The 21,424-nt window shown below is 40.2% G+C and overlaps 1 protein-coding gene across 5 annotated transcripts in view; it reads left to right on the top strand.

Moving 5' to 3' along the window:
- Positions 1 to 4,230: 4,230 nt before the first annotated feature.
- tnrc6a (trinucleotide repeat containing adaptor 6A) overlaps positions 4,231 to 21,424 on the top strand; it is a 37,139-nt gene continuing 19,945 nt past the window's right edge. For 2 of the 5 annotated variants that reach the window (XM_035910829.2, XM_006798037.3), the window contains exons 1-4: positions 4,231 to 4,397; positions 5,799 to 5,848; positions 12,805 to 12,900; positions 20,689 to 20,975. The gene's annotated coding sequence lies outside the window, so the exon portion shown is untranslated. Of the gene's footprint in view, positions 4,398 to 5,798; positions 5,849 to 12,804; positions 12,901 to 18,577; positions 18,675 to 18,695; positions 18,799 to 20,688; positions 20,976 to 21,424 lie in introns of those variants that run through there. The other 3 variants (XM_006798038.3, XM_035910827.2, XM_035910828.2) reach the window with 3 other exon arrangements.

Here is a 21,424-nt window from a genome sequence, read left to right as displayed (position 1 = left end):
TGAATATAAATGAGGGGGAATTTAAATAAATGGGATACATTTGAATGTTTTATACTGTCATCCAGCACACTTATCAGGACTATCTGCATATTTAGGGCCTGGTGATGGATTGTTGGGACAAAAATGGAAAGATCGCCTGGAAATAATGTAGAAGTACCTGCTTTTATATATTGCACAATAACCTGTGTCTTGTGTGTTGTGCATGCAAAAGTCTGCAAGGGTAAATGAAAGTCATCTGTGTGAAGCTGCAAAACAGTTGATGGATTAGGTTGGTATTCAGATTGCTGTGTTGTGTGTGTGTGTTTGCATGTCTGCGTGAGCGCTCTGAGAGCTTGAAGGGGAGGATGAATGTTCAGGTAATTGGTTGAAGACCAGGTGTAATTTTAGCCTCAACAAATCCATTTCAGAGCTGGTACCCTGCCGGAGAGCCGAGACAGAGAGAAATGAGTAATAGACAGAAAGCCTTACATTGGATGAAGCAAAAATCAGATTTTTTTGAACACTTTATTCTGGCAGCTCTATGCAATCAGCTCACAGTTCAGAGATCAAGGTAGAAAGAGAGAGAGGCCTGTAAGGACATGTATCAAAGGTCCCACGCCAGACTTAAAAGTTTTGAAACTGGACTTCTTCTTTTTCAAAAATCTGTATTCAGTTCTTCCAGTCACTCCACTATTTTACTTTGGATTTATTTCAGCTTAGATAATTCTAATTAAAAATAATAATAATAATAATAAAAAAAAAAGTGTCAGTGCAATATGTCAAAGATGTCAAGGTGGTTTTCTGTCATCATTCAGATTGTAGCTACTGTAGTTTCAACTTCTGCTGCACTCCGAGTGAAAACACATCTATCTATCTATCTATCTATCTATCTATCTATCTATCTATCTATCTATCTATCTATCTATCTATCTATCCGTCTGTCTGTCTGTCTGTCTGTCTGTTTGTCTGTCTGTATATATATATATATATATATATATATATATATATATATATATATATATATATATATATATATATATATATATATATGTATATATATATATATATATATATGTATATATATATATATATATATGTATATTTAAAAAAACAATAAAACAAACATAAGTTTCAGAAACACGATCGTCAGACTGAAATACAAATGTGATTGTGATAGTGACAGCTAGTTTAGGCTGTAGTAATAATCTCCTGCATGTCTACATGCACACACTATAGCACTATGAGCACTGCAGCTTAGCAGTATACACGGCTGTACTCGGGACAAGCCTATTACTACTTGACATGCAAATCTCTTTTCTGACCTTCTTCTGTCTGTCAGTCTGGCTCTCTCGCGCGCACTCTCACCCCCGCCACATAATCTCTCCCTCCTCTCCTCGCAAACTTTACGTCCCCCTGCTTCTCCCTGCTCACTTTCCCTCTTCCTCCCACACATTCACATTTCAGTCCAATTTTCTTTGCCCCATCCTTTCTCTGCAGAACAATGGTCTCCCCGTTTGTCCAAGCCTCACTCCTGCAGCTGCAATTGATCACTCTGACTGGTGTGCGTGTGCGCTCAGTCTGGATGTGGCCGAGTTAAATCCACTAAAAAGGCAAACTGAGCAACTTAGAATCCGTTATAACCCCCATGGCCCCCCAAAACCGTATAATGTATCCATGTATATGAGCAGATTTTGAGGATTGCATATACTTGTACAGAATTGCGTAACTTTATCAAAGCTGGCGTTGTTTACCCAAGCCAATAGGGTCTGTTTCCTGCATTTGAACTTGTGTGTGAATGATTAAACCTCGGCCTCTCTGTATACACTGCTCTGTCTGTCAAGGTGACTTCAATGCCTCTTTGAAACTGTTCAAACACACAAGCACATTAGCTGCGTGTTAAAATTAAAGCGTCATCATTTATTAACACAAAACCTTTCTTTTTTTTTTGCTATTTTAATGCAGTACTTCTTATGATTTGGACATAAAATAAAACCCTTTTCACTGACACATATCTGATCAACATCGAGTTGCGTTATTTTATTCAGTCTTTATTTGCTTTTTTTTGTTAAATCTGGCTTTGTTCATCTTATGACTCTCCCTGGCTTACCAGCTTAATGTCATGAATGTTTGTCCCAAACATTAGTTTGACCTAGTTTCTTTTAACTGGCTCTGCCACGTTCGGCCTAATTTGAAGGTTAGAAACAGAGGCGTTTATGAAGGAAAACAAGAAAGAAGTTTTCCTCACCAAACGCTGACATACAGTTTTGGGTGCAGTTTCACTGTTGCTGTTCACTGCCAAAACTTTCAATATGACTGTATTTGCTTAAAATAAAGAAAAAAAGCATGACATTACAGGGCCTGATAGCATGCATGAGTCAAAATGCCCCAGCTTTAATGTCACTACATCCTGTAGTCTCCCAAATTTCCAGCTACTAAAATAGAAACATGCTATCAAGCTTGCATTCGCTCTGTGAAGACTTGTTAATTCACTTGAATTCAGTGGTGTTTATATAGCATCAAATAACAGCAGCAGCAGCAGCAATTAAACGACCCCCTCTGAGCAAGCATTTGGCAACAGCAGGAAGGAAAAACTCCCTTTTAACACGAAGAACCCTCTAGCCAATTTTCTGTGATCAGTTGGAGGTGAGGAGAAGAAGGCAGGACAAAAAACAAAACAAAACACATGTGAAGTTAAAAGGAACTCGTGGTTAAGAAATGTTTTCTGAAATCTTCAACTAGAAATTAAAGAGTAATCAACGGTGAAAGTGAGTGGTATTTTGTAAGATATTTAATAGTTCTACAGACAGTCAGTAGCAGTAGAATTACAGTAGTACTACAGCATCAGTAGCAGGAATTCATAGAATAGCCCAGGCTTGGGTAGTTCTTTGGCAACAGCCCACCGCCCAGTGTTCAGCGCTTACCCAGTGTTTATATGCAGTATAATCTAATGTCGTTGTCTTTGATAAAATCATTACTTGGCCGTAGGCGAACTCTGCCTCTCACTCTGCCTCGGAGTGAAACACACAGATAAGGGCAGTAATCTGTGCACAAGGCTGGGGCTTGTTTTTGCCATCGGTGGGTCAATGGTCATTGCTTTGCACGCACGCGCTGCTGGTCTCTCGCGTGCAGCGGCCGCTTTTGTTTCCTGGTGAAGCGTTGGCAGATTCCACACTGTATTTGTTTCTCTGCAGTTTGGCCATCTCTCTCCATTCTTTCCGCCCCCCCCCCCCTTTTTAATTTATTTTTTCTTCCTGTTTCTTTGTTGTTTTCTTGAATACCAAAGGCATACGCGGAGAGAGAAAGAGATACTGAGATTCTCCACATTCTTTATTTTGTCTGGTCGATAGATATTTTCACTTTCTATTCTGTTTACAGCTACAAGGAAACACGTAGAGCATTAGGTTTCTAAGGTGGCCTATCTTGTGTGAGCTTTCGTGGAATTACAGGTTTTGGTCTGGCGCTACATTAAAACAAAACGCAGCTTGTCTCATATCTTAAAAAGATGGTGTTAGGCTAATGCGCATATTAATAATTAAGCCATTTATTGTATAAGTGCCAAAGATGCTCTGATTCCAGATGATTATCTACTAAAAGAAATTAAGGGTCAGTGTGAGAAATTAACAAAGAAATAACTTGATAACTTTGGGGGCAAAAACAAGCAAAGGTGTCAGAAATCTTCCTCAAAATCTTTAAAACATAATTTGAACCTTTCAAAAGTAGCATTTAAACTATTAAATGTCACGAAATGCAAGCAAGTAGTAGCCAGGAATCTGTTGTGCCTTCCGTATAGTTTCAAAATTTTACTGCTAAACTTTGATTTTTTTCTTCTTCTTTTTTTTGTTCCCTGTCTGGATAACCTTCAATAGTTGGTGTCTTTATAATCACATGTATATCTCCATGACTCCTAAATTTAGAATAAATTAATCAATCAAGCAAAACAAATCCTACACTTTACACTTTGCATCTGTGGTGCGTGTGCCTAGATTTCTCGCTGGATGTTTTATTTGCGGGGAATTCATCGCTTATCGTGGCCTGGTTACCATTTGCATACTTTTTACACCGGAGTTTCTTTTTGTATCAGCTCAATCTGACTGTGTTTTGGCTTCTCAGTCAGAGGAAGTGGTGAATGGGTTTCCTGCCCCTCCTCCAAACACACACATACACACACGGTGAGATGTGTGTGTGCAGAGAGAGAGAGAGAGAGAGAGAGAGAGCGCGAGTGAGAGAGCGCGAGTGAGAGAGCGACGGGGAAACCAGAGAGCCGAGCGAAAGAAGGTTAGCCAGCCAGCGGCGAGTGAAGAAAATGGCGATCACGCAGGATGAATGCCTCCCCTCGTAGATGCTGCAAACGCGTTGAATTTCTTTAGCCTTACAGTCGGCTTTCCTTTCCACTCTGTTGCACTTTATACTTCAATGAGGTACGGATGTTTTTGTGCTGTTTTCGTGCTCAGACGACCGTTTGTTTGTGTCGAGCTAGCGTAGGTAGTTAGGAGAGCGACGGCGGCTGGTGGAGATAAGTTGAGCAAACGCTGTTGTTTAGTTAGCAATGATTAAGCTGGGGTAGCTTTTCTAACTCCTGGCGTTTGGGACTCGATTTTGCTGAATTTGTAAAAACGTCGACGGAAAAAAATAAATGCTGATGTTTGCCTGTAGATGGCTAAAACATTTCGTAGAATCTTTCAGGCAAAAATTTGCCTTTGTAGGCGGCTTAACCTTGTGCTAACGCTAACTACTAGTAGCACTTATTAACCCTAGTTTGCCAGCTGTGCGTAAGCATTTGGTTCTATGGTATTGCTTCTGGACAATTTCCGTTTCTTACAAAAGCTTTTCCATAATTGCTACATCTGAAATACGACCGTGTAAGTTAACTAGCCGCTTCGTAGCGTTAGCTTTAGCACCTGAGCTAATCTGACGACGCAGGTTACTCGTCGGTAACCGGGACGGGTTGTTTTACATTTTAGGAACTTGCATATTCTGCACAGGTTTCTCCGTGACCTAAATTAACCGAAACTAGGTGGTTATAAATAATTTTGATTTGACATTGTGGGGGGGAATGGTAAACCTGCAAAGTTGTGCTACAATCGGAACCTTTAACCCCCTCTGTCGGTGGACAGACAAAAGCAGCTGGTTAGCTAATCCAGTGTAGACCTGAGCTCTGCTGGTTTTTGCAGGCGTATTCCCCTTGCTTTACAACTGCGACAACGAGACTGCAAACAGCACAGTAGCATTTTATGATTTAACTGAATCGACTGTGATCTGATGCCCTGCCGGGGATGTTGTTTTGAGTTGCACTGGAAAAATACCAGGCTCGAGAGAAGCCATGTTGGTTAAGCTGCAAGTCGGGCAACAGCTGAGATAATGGCCGATCAGGACCCGAGGTGCAACTTTGACCTACAGGCGCGCGCACACCCACACACAATTTGTGTGTTTGTCTTTTTTCACACGTTCTCCAGTGGGGCCCCAGCTTCGTGGAGCGGCGGAGGGAGGGGGGCTGGCCATGCATCGCCTTGTTATGCAGCTCGACCTGCATTTCCACATCAGCTAGTTGAAATGCTTTTCATATGATTAGTGCCAAATAGTCGTTTGAAGTTTGTGGCTTTAATTGAATAATGTTTGCATTTTCAGGGCTGACGCAGACCTGTTGTGGTAGCGTCCTAATGTTGTCTTTTAAAGCTGTTGCTTTACTGATAATAAACAAATTGTAACACAAACACAGCACACACATCCAGGTTAGATTTTATCAGTCGCTGGGGGGTTTATTTTATGGCTATGGCGTGCAAGTGATTAGGCTTTTCTTATCTCTCCTCTCTCTTTCATAGATTCGGAATTGGAAGCTGTTGCCACCAAAGAAACTGAAGCATCTTAACAGGTCAGTGTGGCACCTTTAGACACACATTTCATATTCAATTGCAGTAAAGTATATTATAATAGCCCTGCAATAAAAACTACATCATAAAGATCTTTGGATTTTGAAAGCATGGAAAATAAATGGGTGTTCTTTGAATGTGTTTTCTCAGTTTATGGTGCTGTTGAATGGTTTTATGTTGTGTGTAATACCGTTTATACCCTATATAAACACATTAATGGGTGTCTCAAAACAGTGCCTGAAAATGAGGACAGTTCAAAAGCTTAACAGGAGAATTTTTGATCCTGTTCAGGTCTGCCATTTATTTGCCCATTAAACACGTGGAGTGCTCAAGGTTAACTCATGAAAGAAGCTGAAGTAGAAATGCCCATTTATGGTCGTTGTGTTGGTCGCATTTGCACACAAACTGCGACATTGCCACAGCGCCGTACCTTTTACACCAATGTAGATGGGGTGACTACCTGCAGCAGTATTTTGCTGAACTGTAGGTGTCACCACTCAGGCGAAATCTTCACACCAGCACTGGTATAGCAGGCGAAGTGGTGAAATTTGAAAGCAAGAAATATTTCTTTTTTCTTTTTTTTTTCCCTGAAAACCTCATCTTACCAAAATCTGTAAATTAGCAGTAAAATAACTGAAAACAGACACAGTGTAAACTTATGCCTTCTCCCCGACAACAATGAGAGACAACATTTGAGTGGTCTTCTCTGTCATGTTAGTTAAAGTCCACTGTCTGGGTGCATGTGCAGTTGCTGTATTGTCATGTATACTTCAAGGACAACTCTATGTGGTCTGTTTAAAAAAAATAAAAAAAAATAAAAATAATAGTAGTAATAAAAATCTTCAGGCATACTCACAGACCCTCATAGTCGCCGTCTGATGACAAAATTGACATCAGTCAGTGTGAACTTGCAAATGGGAACCATAATCAGTGCCTTACTATCCAAAACCTCTTTTTAGGGAAAATGAGACATGACATCGGTGCAAGTCAAATATAGTTTTATAGCCAACTCAACAATATACAGTGGGACGAAATATCGTCCTCCTGGATCAAAGGTGCAAAACTGAACCAGTTGTGCTAGGCCCAAGCACCAGATTACAAATGCTACAGCCATAGCTAATGTATCCTATTAGTCTACCTTTGCCATTAGATGTACACACAAAATGCCAAAAAAAATCCCTCAAAACATAATCTAAAAACTAGATTTGGTGGCAGCTTTAAAGTTTTACCCTGTATAACGATATATATCGGATGATGATATAAAAACGTCTATCGTTTCATTTTACGCTGTCGTTTGTTTCGTGGTGTCGCAAAATAAACTGTTTACGGCAATATTAGTAGTATCAGTAGTTTCATGCATCGGTTAAAACACTCGACTCCAGGTACACGACGGCCAGCTGGAAACACTTCACCTACCCGAGATTCACAGAATTTACAGAAAATATTCAATGTTTTGTGATTTATATCGTTATCGGACGATAGATGTTTTATATCGGGATATGAGATTTTGGTCATATCGCACAGCCCTAGCTAGGTGCGTGATTTTTATGTGCCTGTTGAAATGAGACTGAAACATCTGGATTCCAAGATTAGGAGGTGTGGCCTCTTAAGTGTACTTATTGCGGGAATTGGGCTGTTTTCACGGTTGCAGTGTATCCCTGCATGTTTCTTGACACTAAATAAAGGACCTGTATATTTAAACAGACATTAATTGTCTGTTCAGACTGCTGGCCCAAAGTCTTGTATAATGTCAACAGAATTCACAGCAAGTGAGTGTAAATGCCTCTCTGTTCACTGACCATCACACAAGTGCTTTTAGCTTTTTCATTTTTTTTTCCATTTTCTTCTTTTTTTTTTTCTTTTTTTTTTTTTTTTTTAGAAAGCATCGTTTCAATGTACAAATGCAAGGGTAACGGTTAGTCGGCTTTCTAGGCACTTCTCTTTGGATGACACAGGTCCTACCTCTGTGTGGTGGGATATTAGCGGGTTGTGCATGGGTGGGTGGGTCAGGGGGACACTGGATGGGCAGCTCGTGCTTATGCAAGCACATGCAGTTCCGTTTGAATTGAATTGGAGGGTCTGGGTTGGTCTAGGCCGCATTGTGCTGAGTAAGCTTTGCTGTTTTAAAATCGCTAAATGAGAAGCCAGAGTCCCGATGTTTTGTGTGTGGAGAGGTGTTTGTGCAGCTCATTGTGCTGGTCTACATGCAGACACACAATAGAGATGTGGACCACAACTGGTTTATCAATGCGTCCCAGTGGCCGTGCTTCATGTTTTCTGTTTTTTAGGTTGAAGTCTTGTTTGGGGGCGTCTTGTTTTACATTTACACTGTAAATTCTCCACCCTCCACAATGGTCTCATAGCTTTGTTAGGTGGATTGTTTGGAGATGGTTGCTAAAGCTCGTTGATGATGTTTCACATTTTCCCAGCAGTGAAGCATATTTTCCAGCTGTGTATGTGGGAGTGACTCCTACTGAAGGCATGGAAGTGGAAATAATTAATCCACTTAAATATAAGCTCATTTGAATGAATCTACATGGACCGAAGATCCTGTTAAGCGTCTTTAAAATGGTGTCAACTTTTAACTTAACAACTGAGGAGTGTTTGTCAAGGCAGTTTTGCTTCAATGTCCTGAACAATAGCCTCAAGTTTACAGCTGGTGTTGGATTTTTCTTTCTAGAAAGAAAAGGAGGAGTATGAACAGTTGATACTTTAGAGGCTCCGGTGGGGATTACATCCCTCAAGGAAAGACTGAATAAAGACTGTGAAGCACTTTCACTTTAGAGCCCCTTAGTTATGTATGAGCATAACTCGACTGAGAGAGTTTGTATACACAGACATCCCATACAAGTCTGGGATATTTATAAGTCCACCTCACTGCATTTATCCTTTTTTGTATTTGTAATCTTAACACAATGTGTAATTGGTTGTGAGTAGTGTTATTTCCTTTGGATCTGCTGTCTCGCTTCTCTTTATTTTTGGCTGTCTGGGTCCCTTATCCAAGTTATTCTATAAATATGTTTCACTGTTGTCTAAAAGAGTTTCACAAGAGGTTTAAGAAGTGTTAAAGCGGGAGCGCTCAAAATGAGTCACTGCTGAAATGGCCAAGTTTAGACTGTCATGTTTGGAATTTAATATGGCAGAGCTATGAAGTCCCATGAGGTTGCAACATTGCTACATTGTTGCTGTAGTGGTGGAAGCTCAGGTAGTTGACCATTGGACCTCTGAGCAATAAAGCCACACCTGTAGATGGTCATGAGAAGCGAAAGGACCGAAACGGAGCATTTCATGAATTTGACGCGTGCAGGCTCAGACAGGGTGGCAGCCACTCAAAGCCAGTTTTACATAAACAAGCTGTTGAGCTGCATCAGTGAAGTTTGAGTCACACTAGTATAACTTGCATTGTAGGTTATTAGAAACGAGACAGTGTTTTTATAAAACCGCTGGTCTCATTTTATTTTTAGACTCACTTTGAGCTTTTAAAACTTCCTAACCAAATTCCTTAACTTAATATATTAGTTAGAAATGATCAGTTTTACTGATTTCACCTATTTCCAAAAAAGGCAAGAATTCAGTTTTTCTCATTTTAAACTTAAATATTTGCCTGATTACAATGAAAAACAACCCTTAAATCTGAAACTCGCCCTCCCGTTACCAGCAGCTTGATTTAATATCATATTCCTCTCTCTCAAGTTACCGTGACCTGAAATGAACCCGGCCTCATTTTGACTGCATAAAACTACAGATTTAAATCAGCTCGGCTGGAAGTGCCACACCGGCCCCCTCACAAAGCCTCTGCAGTTGGCCTGTTTGTGATGGAGACTTGCTCATTTTCATTCCCTAATTGAGTGATGGTTTTCCTGCAGGGAGCCTCCAGTGTCGAGCCTCTGTGAGAACATACTAATGCAAATTGATGCAAATGATGTCCATGTAAATTAGCCACACGACCACCTTCTGGCTTTTGTTCTTAAGGGACAGAGGTGTGGGTGTGTGCTCGGATTCATCTCTGCTGTTTTAAGGCTTCACATGCACTCAATACTGTCTACTCCAACTTTACTGCGTGACGACTACCATATATTAGGATGCAGTAGTCTAAAGCTAAAATCCAATTTTTGATCTCTTCCTCTTCAAAAACCCAGATATAGTTTGATTATTTTTAGTGTTACAGCTTTATTTGATAGCAGGCGTGAAGGAGTTCACTGTGAGGGCAAGTGGGTGGCAGCAAAATTTGTGCTTTACAGTGAAGCTCACAGGAGTAAAAGTGGCTTTTATCCTTTGAAAACAACTCAATGTAGCACTTCCTCTTATGGTTAACAGAGAAATTCATGAAATGGAAGTTGAATAAGGACATGTAGTAAAAACCAAAAAAAACCAAACACTTCCACTGTCTTGTGTACATTTCCGTAGTTAAATAAAACGGGTATCTGTTTTAGTTACTGAATTACAGCTATTGCAGTTTTGTACATCTTTTCATCTGACTGCTACTTTTTAATCTCTTGGCTTCCTTCCTTTGTTTTTCTCAATATGGAAAAAACGAAAAGTGTGTGCTTATTAATGGAATGAGCTCTCCAACTTATCTTATCCACTTGAAGGGAAAAAAAAACAAAAAAAAGACCATATTTAGAGGTCAGATATTTTGGGAGAGCAGTCCTGCTTCAGCAGTCGGCTGACGTGTACGTTACAGTAAAAATTAGAGCCTTTTCTGTCTGAAATTGTTTGTGGCACAGAATGAAAATAGCTCTAAAGTGTATTTTGTGGACAAAACAAAGTAAATGTTGATCTTTTCAGACTCAAAAGAATCCTGACATTGTGGTTTTATTATAGCGTATGAAGTCCTTCAAGTCAGAATGAGTTGGACTGGCTTATTCACAGCCTTCCAGTAATTTCTTTATTAAACAGAGTTTAAAAAATTCTTCAAGCACCTAAAATCATTCCAGTTGCAGTTTCCATATGCTTAACTTTATAAAGATGGACCGATGACAAAAACAACAGGAGGATGGTTCTCCTGTAGCTGTCCTGATTTATTACAGTTTTACATTAACAGACTCATTAAAGGAAACTGAAAGCACGTGGTCAGTGTGCTGAAGTAAGGAAGAGGTGCAATTTATGACACATTAGGGTATTTTCTCAGCAGTTGTTGTGGAAGACTGATCTAACTGAAGAATGCTGCAGTTAGTCAGAAATAAGTTGTTTGTTTTTTCTTTTTTTGTTAAATCCTCACTTGGCTCGTGTTTCTACACTATTGGTCAAATAAAATGAAAAACATTTAGGAAATGTTTCTGTGGTAATGTGTCAGCCTTTGAATGCAGTCTGTGTTGTCTTTGCTATGTTAATAAAACATCTTGTTCAAACTTTTTGCCTTTTTCTTTCCCCCCTCTTCTTCTGACTGCCTGTTCTTCTTTATCTCTTCTTCTGATTTGGTGACTTGTCGGGCCTCCTCCCTCTGTCAGCTGTAGCCGTCGGGGGGGATGGGCAATTGTTGGCCCATTCATAAACAGATGCTGTCTGTAGGGTCTATGTGTGCTCTCCAGGAGGGCCCCCACCATGCGCCGCCGCTGCTGCTGTTGTTATTGAACCTAGAGCCATCTGCTGAAGCACTTGATGGTTAGAAATAAGTGAAGGAAGGAGAGGGGGAAGTGTGGGAGCAGAGAGGAAGGGGTTGTGGGTGAAGATGGGAGCAAACACAACCCCCCTCAAAATCCTTAGGTCAGTTAACTTGATTAGAAAAGGTTAGAGTAGACAATTGATTTCATTTAAATGTGCTAAAAAGAAAAGTTCAGGAGAAGTCTCACATTTAGGATTTGAAGTTCTGTCATGTACAAGATGAATACATGCCGTTCAGACTAGTGTAATTCCACACCAGCCTCTAAAACACTCAACACTGTGTGCATGTCATGAAGATGTTATACAGATCAGATTCTGCTCCCAGCAGTAGCAGTGTTTGCCACAGAATTGGTCTCAGTAGTAGCGCGGCTAGGTGCATGTGCGCCCACGCTTTCATACATTAAATAACACCATATAGCCTATACGTGGCAAGAGTAAATAAAGGAGAATGAACCAGTCACATCTCCAATGAGTGTGTCATCGTATGGAAAAGCTCCAGCGCCAACGTGTTGGACCGCATCTGGGGAAGGTAGACAGTTTGGTTTGCAGTCTCAGAAAGCTACAGCAGAGCAGTACCAGTTTCTGCTGCAGCTTCTGGTTAGAGCGGCCCAGGCTTGCAGTAGGACGCTACAGTCAGCAACTTCAGTGTAAGACCGTGGCATTGGAATACGTCCAACCATGGGACACAAGACTGGAAGGTGGTGGTGGCTGGTTAGCAGTCACTGAACTATCATATATATATATATATATATATATATACACACACACAAAATTACATTACAAAATATACCTTAATGGGCTTGGCATCACTGTAAATGTGACATACTTTAACTGAAAATCTACAATTTTTTTTGTAGTAAACATGGTGATTTAATGCTTTTTAAATTATTTTACAGATTTCACTTTTATAAAAATTTGCGATTAAATCGGAAACGAGGTGCCAAACTATATTGTATATCAATGCATCGGTCTTGTTTGTGTGTGCCCGTCTGTGTAAAGCGGAGGTAAGTGCTGTGCGCTAATCTCATTATTGGATTAGACTGAAGCCTGTAGCTTTCTCCTGCGGCCTAAATGGCACACCCACCAGGGCCAGTGCTGCTTAACTTAACACTCGCTGAGCAGGAAACCAGGCTGACTACAAAACTACAACACAAACTATACTAATTAAAAGATGTCCCAACATCAGGGTTTCTATTTTTAGATGATCCTTTTGAAGTGATATAAAACTAAGGATGACAGTTTTGTTATTTGTACATTTGGGAACCTGGGATTATAGATTTTTGTGTAATAAAATAACCCTTTTTTGTGTTAAATAAATCATTGACAGAGAAACAATGTCTTTTGTTGTCCACAGGGAACACACCCACAGAGGGAAGAACAGTGGATGGAAGAGAGAGAGAGACGGAGAGTGTGAAAAGGAAGGAGGATAAGGTACAGGACTGGACAAAAGGTGAGGCATGGTGTCAGGAATTCTTTCCTTTTTTAAAAAATTGATTTCAAAATAAAAATAACCAAAACCAGCTGATAATTTATTTACAGTCTGCTTAATCATTCATTTGTATAAAGGATATCTGTAAAATTACGAGACACTTCCACTGAAAGTATTGCAGTTTGCCACTGCCAGGCCAATTTGTATTGATTTGATATTGCAGAAGTACGTTCTCTGTTAGGAGCCCATGTGTGAGTTATCAGTGCCTGCTTCTTCTGAAAGCTCGCATAGAGACATTTATCTGTATTGAGCAATGTACCATTAAAAAGAAGCAAGCTCTCTGTGCTCAATAGGCAAATTTTTCCTAAGCACCCAATGCAATTATGCGTAGTATGATTGATATTGCATATCAACAGAATTCTACTTCAGATAGTAGAAAAGGTTCACCATAAACTTAATAGTTTCACAACCCCGAGTGCTGCAGTTCTGTGTGGTTGTGGTTGTCTCCTGTCAGGAGATAATAGAAATAAGCAAATATCAGCTCAGACAAGATCTAACCCACTTATTAACCCACTCATTTCTAAAATTGTTTCAAAGTTAATAATAAAATTTTAGCCTTATTTCCCCCACATTTCCCTGCCTGCTCTGGGTTCTAAAGGTTTTTCTGTCCTTGCTGTGTAGTGCTTTACTCCAGTGACAGTGCTGGTGTACTTTGACTTGTGACGTCGGTGTGTTTTCCATTTGAATTGCTTTTAGTTTCCACTGACTCCTGTTAGTACGGGTCTACTACTGTTACAAGTAAAACTACTGTCATGGCTACTGTAGGCAGGAAGTTTGATAGTGTCAGTCTGTGACCTTGACTATCACTTTATCAGTGCGTCTCTCTCTATTAGTTTTCACTCCCCTCTGCCATCCTGGATATGTAGTTCCCTCTGTTTCTTTGTATAGTAGATGCAGTACAAAAAGTATTTAGTTCAGAATTTAAGCTCTGTAATGACATGCTCTGTAAAGGTGCCGCCACTTGTTGTTCCTAAATAAAGGCCATGCGTTGATGACACAGAGAGGGGGGACTCACTTTGAGCACGTTGCCTTGCTGTAACTGGAGTCTGTAGGACGACTGGCCCTGACTTGCCAGGTTAATCACCAAATATCAGGGGTGTAACGTCGCTGAAATGACAATATAAATGACAAGGTCTTGTGTTATAGTTTTGTGTATGTGTGTTGTGAAGCTAAATATAGGTTGTACTATTTTGTAATGGTTGGGGAAAAATAGCTTGGGTAGTGCCTTTATGTAATGTTATGCTAATTAGCCATGTGCTCATGTTGCTTGGGCTAATTGTGTGTAACCCTGTGTTTAGTGGTTTGACTGCGTACCTTAAGCACTTTCCAGTTCTCATAACAGGCTTTTTACTGCATATATAGATAGATTTTTTTTTTTTTTTTAAATTGTGCCACCCACAACAGTGGTTTTTGGTTCCCCCCCCCAAAAAAAAAATCACCAGTACTGTGACTAAATGTTTTTAACCAGATTTACTGAGGCTTAAATACATTTTGGTTTATAATGCAGCCAAAAATTACAGGAAAAATATATAGGCTAACAGAGTTTTTTAAATTAACTAAATATGAACTAGTCGTGTTTGCATGTCTGGTGGCTCCCAAAGGCCCATTTTAACTCTGGAAAAACCCTGTGTAATAATCGACATGAAAATGTAACCAGATGCTAGTACAGTATTGTAATTGGTATGATTAAGCCCATGATTGCTCTTTGGTATATTGCAATGGCTGCTGTTGCACCAGATGGACAAAGATCCTACAGTTTCAGAACACTGCAGGAGTTTAGTTTTGAGACACGACTTGGCACAAGATGACAAAGCAAATCATGCCAAGCTTCCAGAAGACTGAAGAAAGTCTCCTCGCTGCCGAGGTTCAAACATGAGCTTGAAAGGGAAAATCAAACACTGTTGACTAATTTTATGCTGTTTGTAGTGTAGATAAACCCTGGGTGTGGGTGGATATGTTAGAGTAAAATCAATTGGATGACTAAATTATGGACAAAATGACTGAGTCATATGCAAAACCTGAAGCTGTTTTAGTTTGCTGTTGGTCTGACCTTGATGAGAGTGGGTGCCCCTCCAAACTCCTCCCAAAGTTGAAGTACTAGTGGATTGTGACGACTGTCCTTATCTGCTTCTGCACACACTCCTGCTGCACATGGCAATCTCACACACTACATGTTGTTTTGAAAAAAAGATGGACGAACACGACTCAGTCACATCTGCACTTATTTGCTCAGTCCCTCTCATGCTCACCTCACCTCACGTCTGTCATGCTTACCTTACGCCAAATGGGGGAATTGAAGCAGGAAAGATGCAGATCGCTCGCTTGCATTTGCTGGGTCTCTAGGCTATTTATTAACAAGGGCTGTTGGGAGTTGAGAGACAAGGGCATGTGCTCCCAGCACTGGCGTCATCTTGCTCGGACAAGCCCAGAGGAACTGGGAGTGTTTTGAAGAATGTTGCCACGACAACAGGGTCTTCCCTAACAGAAGAGTTTTGAGCTCCAAGAAATTTGGGAGGATTTCACCTGAAAATAATCCCTAAACACAGATTTCAAATGGAAAATTATTTTCCAGTCTGTAATAATGCACCGTGTAGTGTTTATGTTACATCTGCTGTTAAACAAGATGAATGAAATTATCGTTCTGTAATCAAATCTCAGCTCGTTGTATCTGATAATGCAGAGCATGCCTGGGACACTGAACACCACTCAAAGCTAAGAGTAATGATCTCTATCGACCCTTTTCAGCAATACTAATTCTAAAGAGTGAAAGAGACTTGTGCTCATATCTTAACCTCTCGTGACCCGAGCACTTGTTTGGCTTGCATTTTCATCTCTACTGCATATTTGTGATTGGTTGGACCGCAAATATATAAACTACTATATCTTTAAGTAGGTAGTCTTTGCTTTGGTATGTAGTTGTTGGACACTTAAAAGTATGTCCTCGTATGGTGGGACAATCGCTTTATTTTAGAAGAAAACAAGAAGGTCAGCATTGCTTAATAATGTATAAGATGCAGAAAACCCAGAATGTCATGTCCCCACATGAGGATGCACAGTCTCAAGGGGTTGTTGCTTCCAAAACAAAATATCAGCTGGAGAGAGATGCATGCCCATCAGCGAGGTCACAGATGATGTCACAGCTCAGATAGCTGCTAGTCTGTCATGTTTGATAAAAGCAAATATCAAATGAGCTAATGATATATGATATACACTGGCAGAATTGAAGTGTGCTAAAGCCTTTAGTGCATCTCAAGTTATTAACACTAGACAAAGCTATATAGTTGAATCCATCCTGCAATGTATATCTACCTGTGTGTATCTCTCCCGCCACCCTCTTAGTGCAACTATTAATATCTTAACTTTTATTTCTGAGGGCCTGTTGTGCTTTACTGGGATGCAGATGATGTTTAAAAAATGTGTCCGCTTTTGGCAGCAAAGCACCATGCTTCAAATAGATTTGCAGTTGCATAGCAACAGCAGGACACATGAAGAGGGCCTTTAGTTAAAAGAAATGTTGAGCTGACAGTCGCTCAAGAGTCAAATTAAACACAGAGCAGTCATCTAAAAAACTATGCGTTCAGGCTAATAAACGTCTCTAACATGTCAGAAAAATGCAGAACTTTGGCGATGACTTAACATTTAGGTCTTCCAGAATTTCACAACCAGTTAAATGTTTTACATGTTACAGGAAAACATTTTATTAGTTTTAGATTTATACTATCCCATCTGCAGTTTAACGATTTGGGATTAAACAAAAGACTTTCGAATAGCATCAGATTCATTACAATGTGTTGCTTTTTAAAAAGAAATTAAGAAAAAAAGGAGGCTTTTAAATATTCAGATGTCCCTTGGCTTTAATCCCCTTCTCCTTCATGTTTTAAATGTATTTGCATTAATTGGTAGATTTTGCTGATCTTCTCCATTCAAGGCCTCATTGTCTCTTTCACATTGTTTAATTTGGCTCTGTCTGTGAAGCAGCAAACGTGTTCACTGTGCTCTATTCATGTGCCGCTGAATTGAGGAAGTTACTCATACATGTTAGAAGCTGCAGCTGCATTCCTGGCCCATCAGCCTCAGTGACAGGTTTCTGCCTCTCAAATTTCACTTCTCCTGCCTTTTGTTTTCTCCTCCTTACCGTTGAGAAAAAAAAGGTTTTCATTGTGTTATTCAGTTCTTTCTAATCCTGTATCTTGTCCCTAAACTCTCCTCCCCTCTTAACTTTCTGTCTGTAAGGTGATAGCAGCACTTACGTTGATGCCAACTCCAGGGGCCCCTACAAAAGCCTTACTCAGATGGAAGCAAATAGGAACAAACTGTACTTGATGTTCTGAGCAGCAGCAGTAACAAAGCTTATACACCTTGGTGATGCTGACGTTTTGTTTTTTCCAGTAAAAATAAAACTGGGTACAGTGGGAAAAGGCCATTTTAATAAGTGAAAACTGCAAGTTTAGAAAATTACTTGGCATTAAAGGGTTTGGATTTAGAGGCGTGCATATATTATATTCATCTACAGATCTTTTAGATGTAAAGTCAGAAAGTATTACACAATAGTAAAGGTGCCTCACCAGTTTCTCCCAGTCTTTATTTGTAACTGGAACCAACTAAGTTTAAACCCACTGTCATGATGGTGTTTTTTTTATTTTTATTAACATAACAGACTCAAATGTTGGAATGGTACCAAGATGCCTACTAATGTTACATCTGTTAAATTTGACAGTATAAACATTGGCTGTAGCCACCATGACCTCACCCATTAACTTCTAAAGTTGTGTTTTGAAGCCTGGAGATAAGTTTCTACTGTTGCTATCCTTGTCTTTTGAAAATGGATATGACGAAGAGGAGGGAGGGGTGGGGGGGTCTGACTGTGAATCCGCACACTGACCTGCTAATTTAGCAAACATACACCAGGTAATCCTCCTTCCTGTAAAAATGCTATAGAACAGTTTTTATATAGGTAGAGTTATGCCTGAATTATGCTTTAGCAGGAAATCGACGCTGTGATATATGATGTATCTGGACACCCCTCTCAACCTTAAGCTGTAAATTTCCACACCAATCGGTCATTGCGAACTGCGCTGACCTGAAGTACAGTTGCATTTCGCGGGAAGTGCTTCTGATTTCTGGCATCGGCCCCTGGTGACCATAAAAAAGAATGAAAGGTTGAGCCGCTTTTCACACGTGGAAGCTTCGGGCATCTTTTATACATTCATCTGGTTACATTATGTTGTCTTGAGAATTTATACAACATTAGTCATTGCAACTATTCGCCTCAACAATGTAGCTGATTTCAAAACAGTGTGAGCTGTCTCAAAGAAAATGGTGACGTGCATTTCAGAAAAACGCAAAGTGCTTTCATACCTTACACAGATAAGTAGGCGTGTGTGGATACCAAAAGCCAGGCACATGTTGGCACACATGAACAACACTGTGGATAATCTGATGAAAAGTTGTGTAATTTATATATAAATATATTTATAAATGGATATATAGATAAAATATTGTTCTAGTAGCTCAGTTAGTGATGTTCAATGTCATTAATTTGGATTTCACTGCCTTATAAGGATATAAGCGGTTTTCCCTGCATACCTGCTTTGAAGCAGATGCTTCGGAGTTGACAGAAGTCTTTCCATGTAGGAAGGTTGAGCCAAGACTCAGGGAAGTAAACAGCTCAGTTTGCTGGAAGGATCTTGCCCTTTGAGTGCCGTGGCTGCCGGAGGGAGCAGGTCTATTCCACAGTAAAGGCTCTGTATTTCTGCTCTGTCTTGTTTTGTTTAACTTTGTTCTCTCTTTTGGATAGCGCTCTCTCTTTAAAATATTTTTGTGTCACTTTCCTGGGAAAGGAGAAGGGAAAGAGTTTTGGTAATCATGATATCATTGTTTTATGTGTTTTTGATTGGTTCCAGAGGGTGCTTAAGCAGCTTCTGGCAGGGTGTATGTCTAGATGCTGGCTGTGTGCCCAGTTTAAACTAGTGAGCTGAGAGTTAATAAAGGTGGGATTAAGCCTCTAAGTGTTTCTGGTCAGCGTGTTGTCTCAGAACACTGGTTGCTGGTCTGGTTGAATCTTTTTCCTGGTGTGAATTGCTGTAGGATGCATCTTATTTGAGGTTATTCTCGCCACAAAAAGCACCCCAGCTGCCAGTGAATACTTAAATTGTAAAAACGTATTTCCATTGCTTCATTTTTGCCAGCGCATTTGCTCGTGTGCACACATGGGTTTGTTTGTTCTTTTATCATGTTGGCTTGTGAACAGACTGGTTGCTATTTGAACTGGAGATTTATAAATAGACCTGTGTACTGCTTGCAGCATACAGAAAGCTAACGCACTCTATCCTGCACCAAGAAAAAGGTCAGGAGACACGCACACACACTTTACTTATTCCTGTCAAATGCACTGGGCTTTTTTCAATGAAGGTTGCCTATGTCCCACTCCCCTTTGTTGATTTCTGGCTTTATTTGTATCCCCATATCTCAATGTCTAGTGTTGTATTTGTCCCTTTACTCGTCCTTTTGCTTTGCTCGAGGTAAGAGGTTTTCCTTGCCTTGGTGTCCTAGTGCAGAGCTGCTTTAAGCTTGTTGTATAACCCTAATCTAGTCTTCCCTGTAGATGTTCACCCTACCCCGCCCTTCACCAAGAGAAGGTGCGCGTGTGTGTTTGTCTGCTTGTTGGTAGTGAATTTCTGACTAACCTGGCTGACTCCACCTGCTCCATAGTCTCTCGACAAGAGAAAGGAAAAGGATAATGCCATCTTCATATGTTAGTGACACAGAACCCAAACAAAGTAGTCTTCATTCAATCCCTTAAGTAAATACAGTGGCTCAAGGGAAAGTGGTAGCCACCATGTTTCCTCTACAGCTGTGCTTGACCAAAACGATACCTCTTGAGGCTTTGACTGTAGGAGCAGTGGATTTCTGGTAGTTATCATGTGCCTTAAGTTGTGGTTTAGTGGTTGGTGGGCATGGGAATCGAGAACAGGCTCTTGTAGAAAACCGGTTCCCAGAAAATAGCGATGCAGTCTAGAGATACAGACACTTATTTTTATTGCACAACAGGACAAGATAAATAATGGAGTGGAAAACTGCATCCCGGACAGAAACGACCGCATTATGCTGCTAACACAAATTTAATTCTTTGTAAGCATCTGCCAAGCATGCTAACACTAAGCTAGCCAAAAACCCAGAGAAAGGTCTTAGAGATGTGTCTTCATTAAGGATTTTTGTCGGTGTATGTGGGGGGTTGGAGCCTCAGGTTTATATTGTTAAATGGTAAATATGAGATGGTCTGTTTCTGTTATTTTACAGAGTAATGTGAAAGTAATGTAACGAGTAGTGTAACTAATTGCTTTTGCCTGGGAGTAAATAAATAAACTTTTTACTTTAAAGAAAAGTGTTCTGTGTAATATGTGTAAAAATTACTTTTTTGAGTAATGACTCCATCACTGATCACAACAAAGAGTAGCTCAACAAACATGCACAAACATTTGACCCACAACATGCAATTAACGTGCATGAATTTCTTTATTGCTGCTTTGCAATGGTGGTTACTCTCAAAAAGGAGCCAATGAGAATCCAATGGCAATCAAAAATAGATATCGATATAAAATCTGAATGACTAATTTACCATATCAATATATTGATAATCGGTTCCCATCCCTACCAGTTGCTGACTCTTTTTGAAATGATTTAAAATGGATATATCCTGTAGCATTCACATATTTTTCTCTCTCCTCTTCTCTCTTTCTGTTCCTGCAGTGCCAGAGCATACCAAGTCAAGACAGAGTCCTTATTCTACTCAACCTCCCCCCTTTTCCCCTCCCCACACGTACAGTCCTCAGCGATGCCAAGGGGGGCTGATCAGCCTGCTGCCCGCTCTGACAAGCCCTGCCTCTTCACCTCAGACCCTTGAGGCTGTGCTCTCTGAGCTCTGACGTTTGACCTCCCCTGTTTCGACCTGGGATCCAGAGGTCACCTGTTCTCCAGTCAGCCCGGGGACGCCCTCCTGCCCAGCCAGGTGTCACAGCCACCAGCGGCACTTATAGGTAACCTGTGAAGAGAAGGAAAAGGGAGCAGATGTGACTTGCTTAACACACAAGAACATTGACTTTTAAATAAAGCAAGAAAACGATTATGCTGTTATATTTAAATGGCACTGAACATTAACGTGTAGGTATGTTCTCGCTCATAGCTCCTGATGTCTTAGCTCTTGTTCTGCCAAAGTGAGGATTTGTGAAATTAGTATGAGGCTATAATTGATTCACAGTGGCAGCTGTCCTCATCTGCATCCCAAATGATGGTTCATTTCTAAAAAATGGTTATAATCCAACAAAAATGTATGTTATAAGATTATTTGTTGCTACTTAGAGGTCGGCAGTCATTCTGTTACCAGCGCTAAAAGGAAAACATCCTGAGTATTATTTAAAAAAAAATAAAATAATTGCTTATCTTTGTTAAGATGCTGAATGGGGAGTTTTAATTGGTTTTTAATTCC

The sequence above is a fragment of the Neolamprologus brichardi genome, chromosome 4 (genome assembly GCF_056152115.1).
Source record: "Neolamprologus brichardi isolate AB-2024 chromosome 4, ASM5615211v1, whole genome shotgun sequence".
Taxonomy (NCBI): Eukaryota; Metazoa; Chordata; class Actinopteri; order Cichliformes; family Cichlidae; genus Neolamprologus; species Neolamprologus brichardi.
This window is presented reverse-complemented; position numbering and strand designations above follow the sequence as displayed.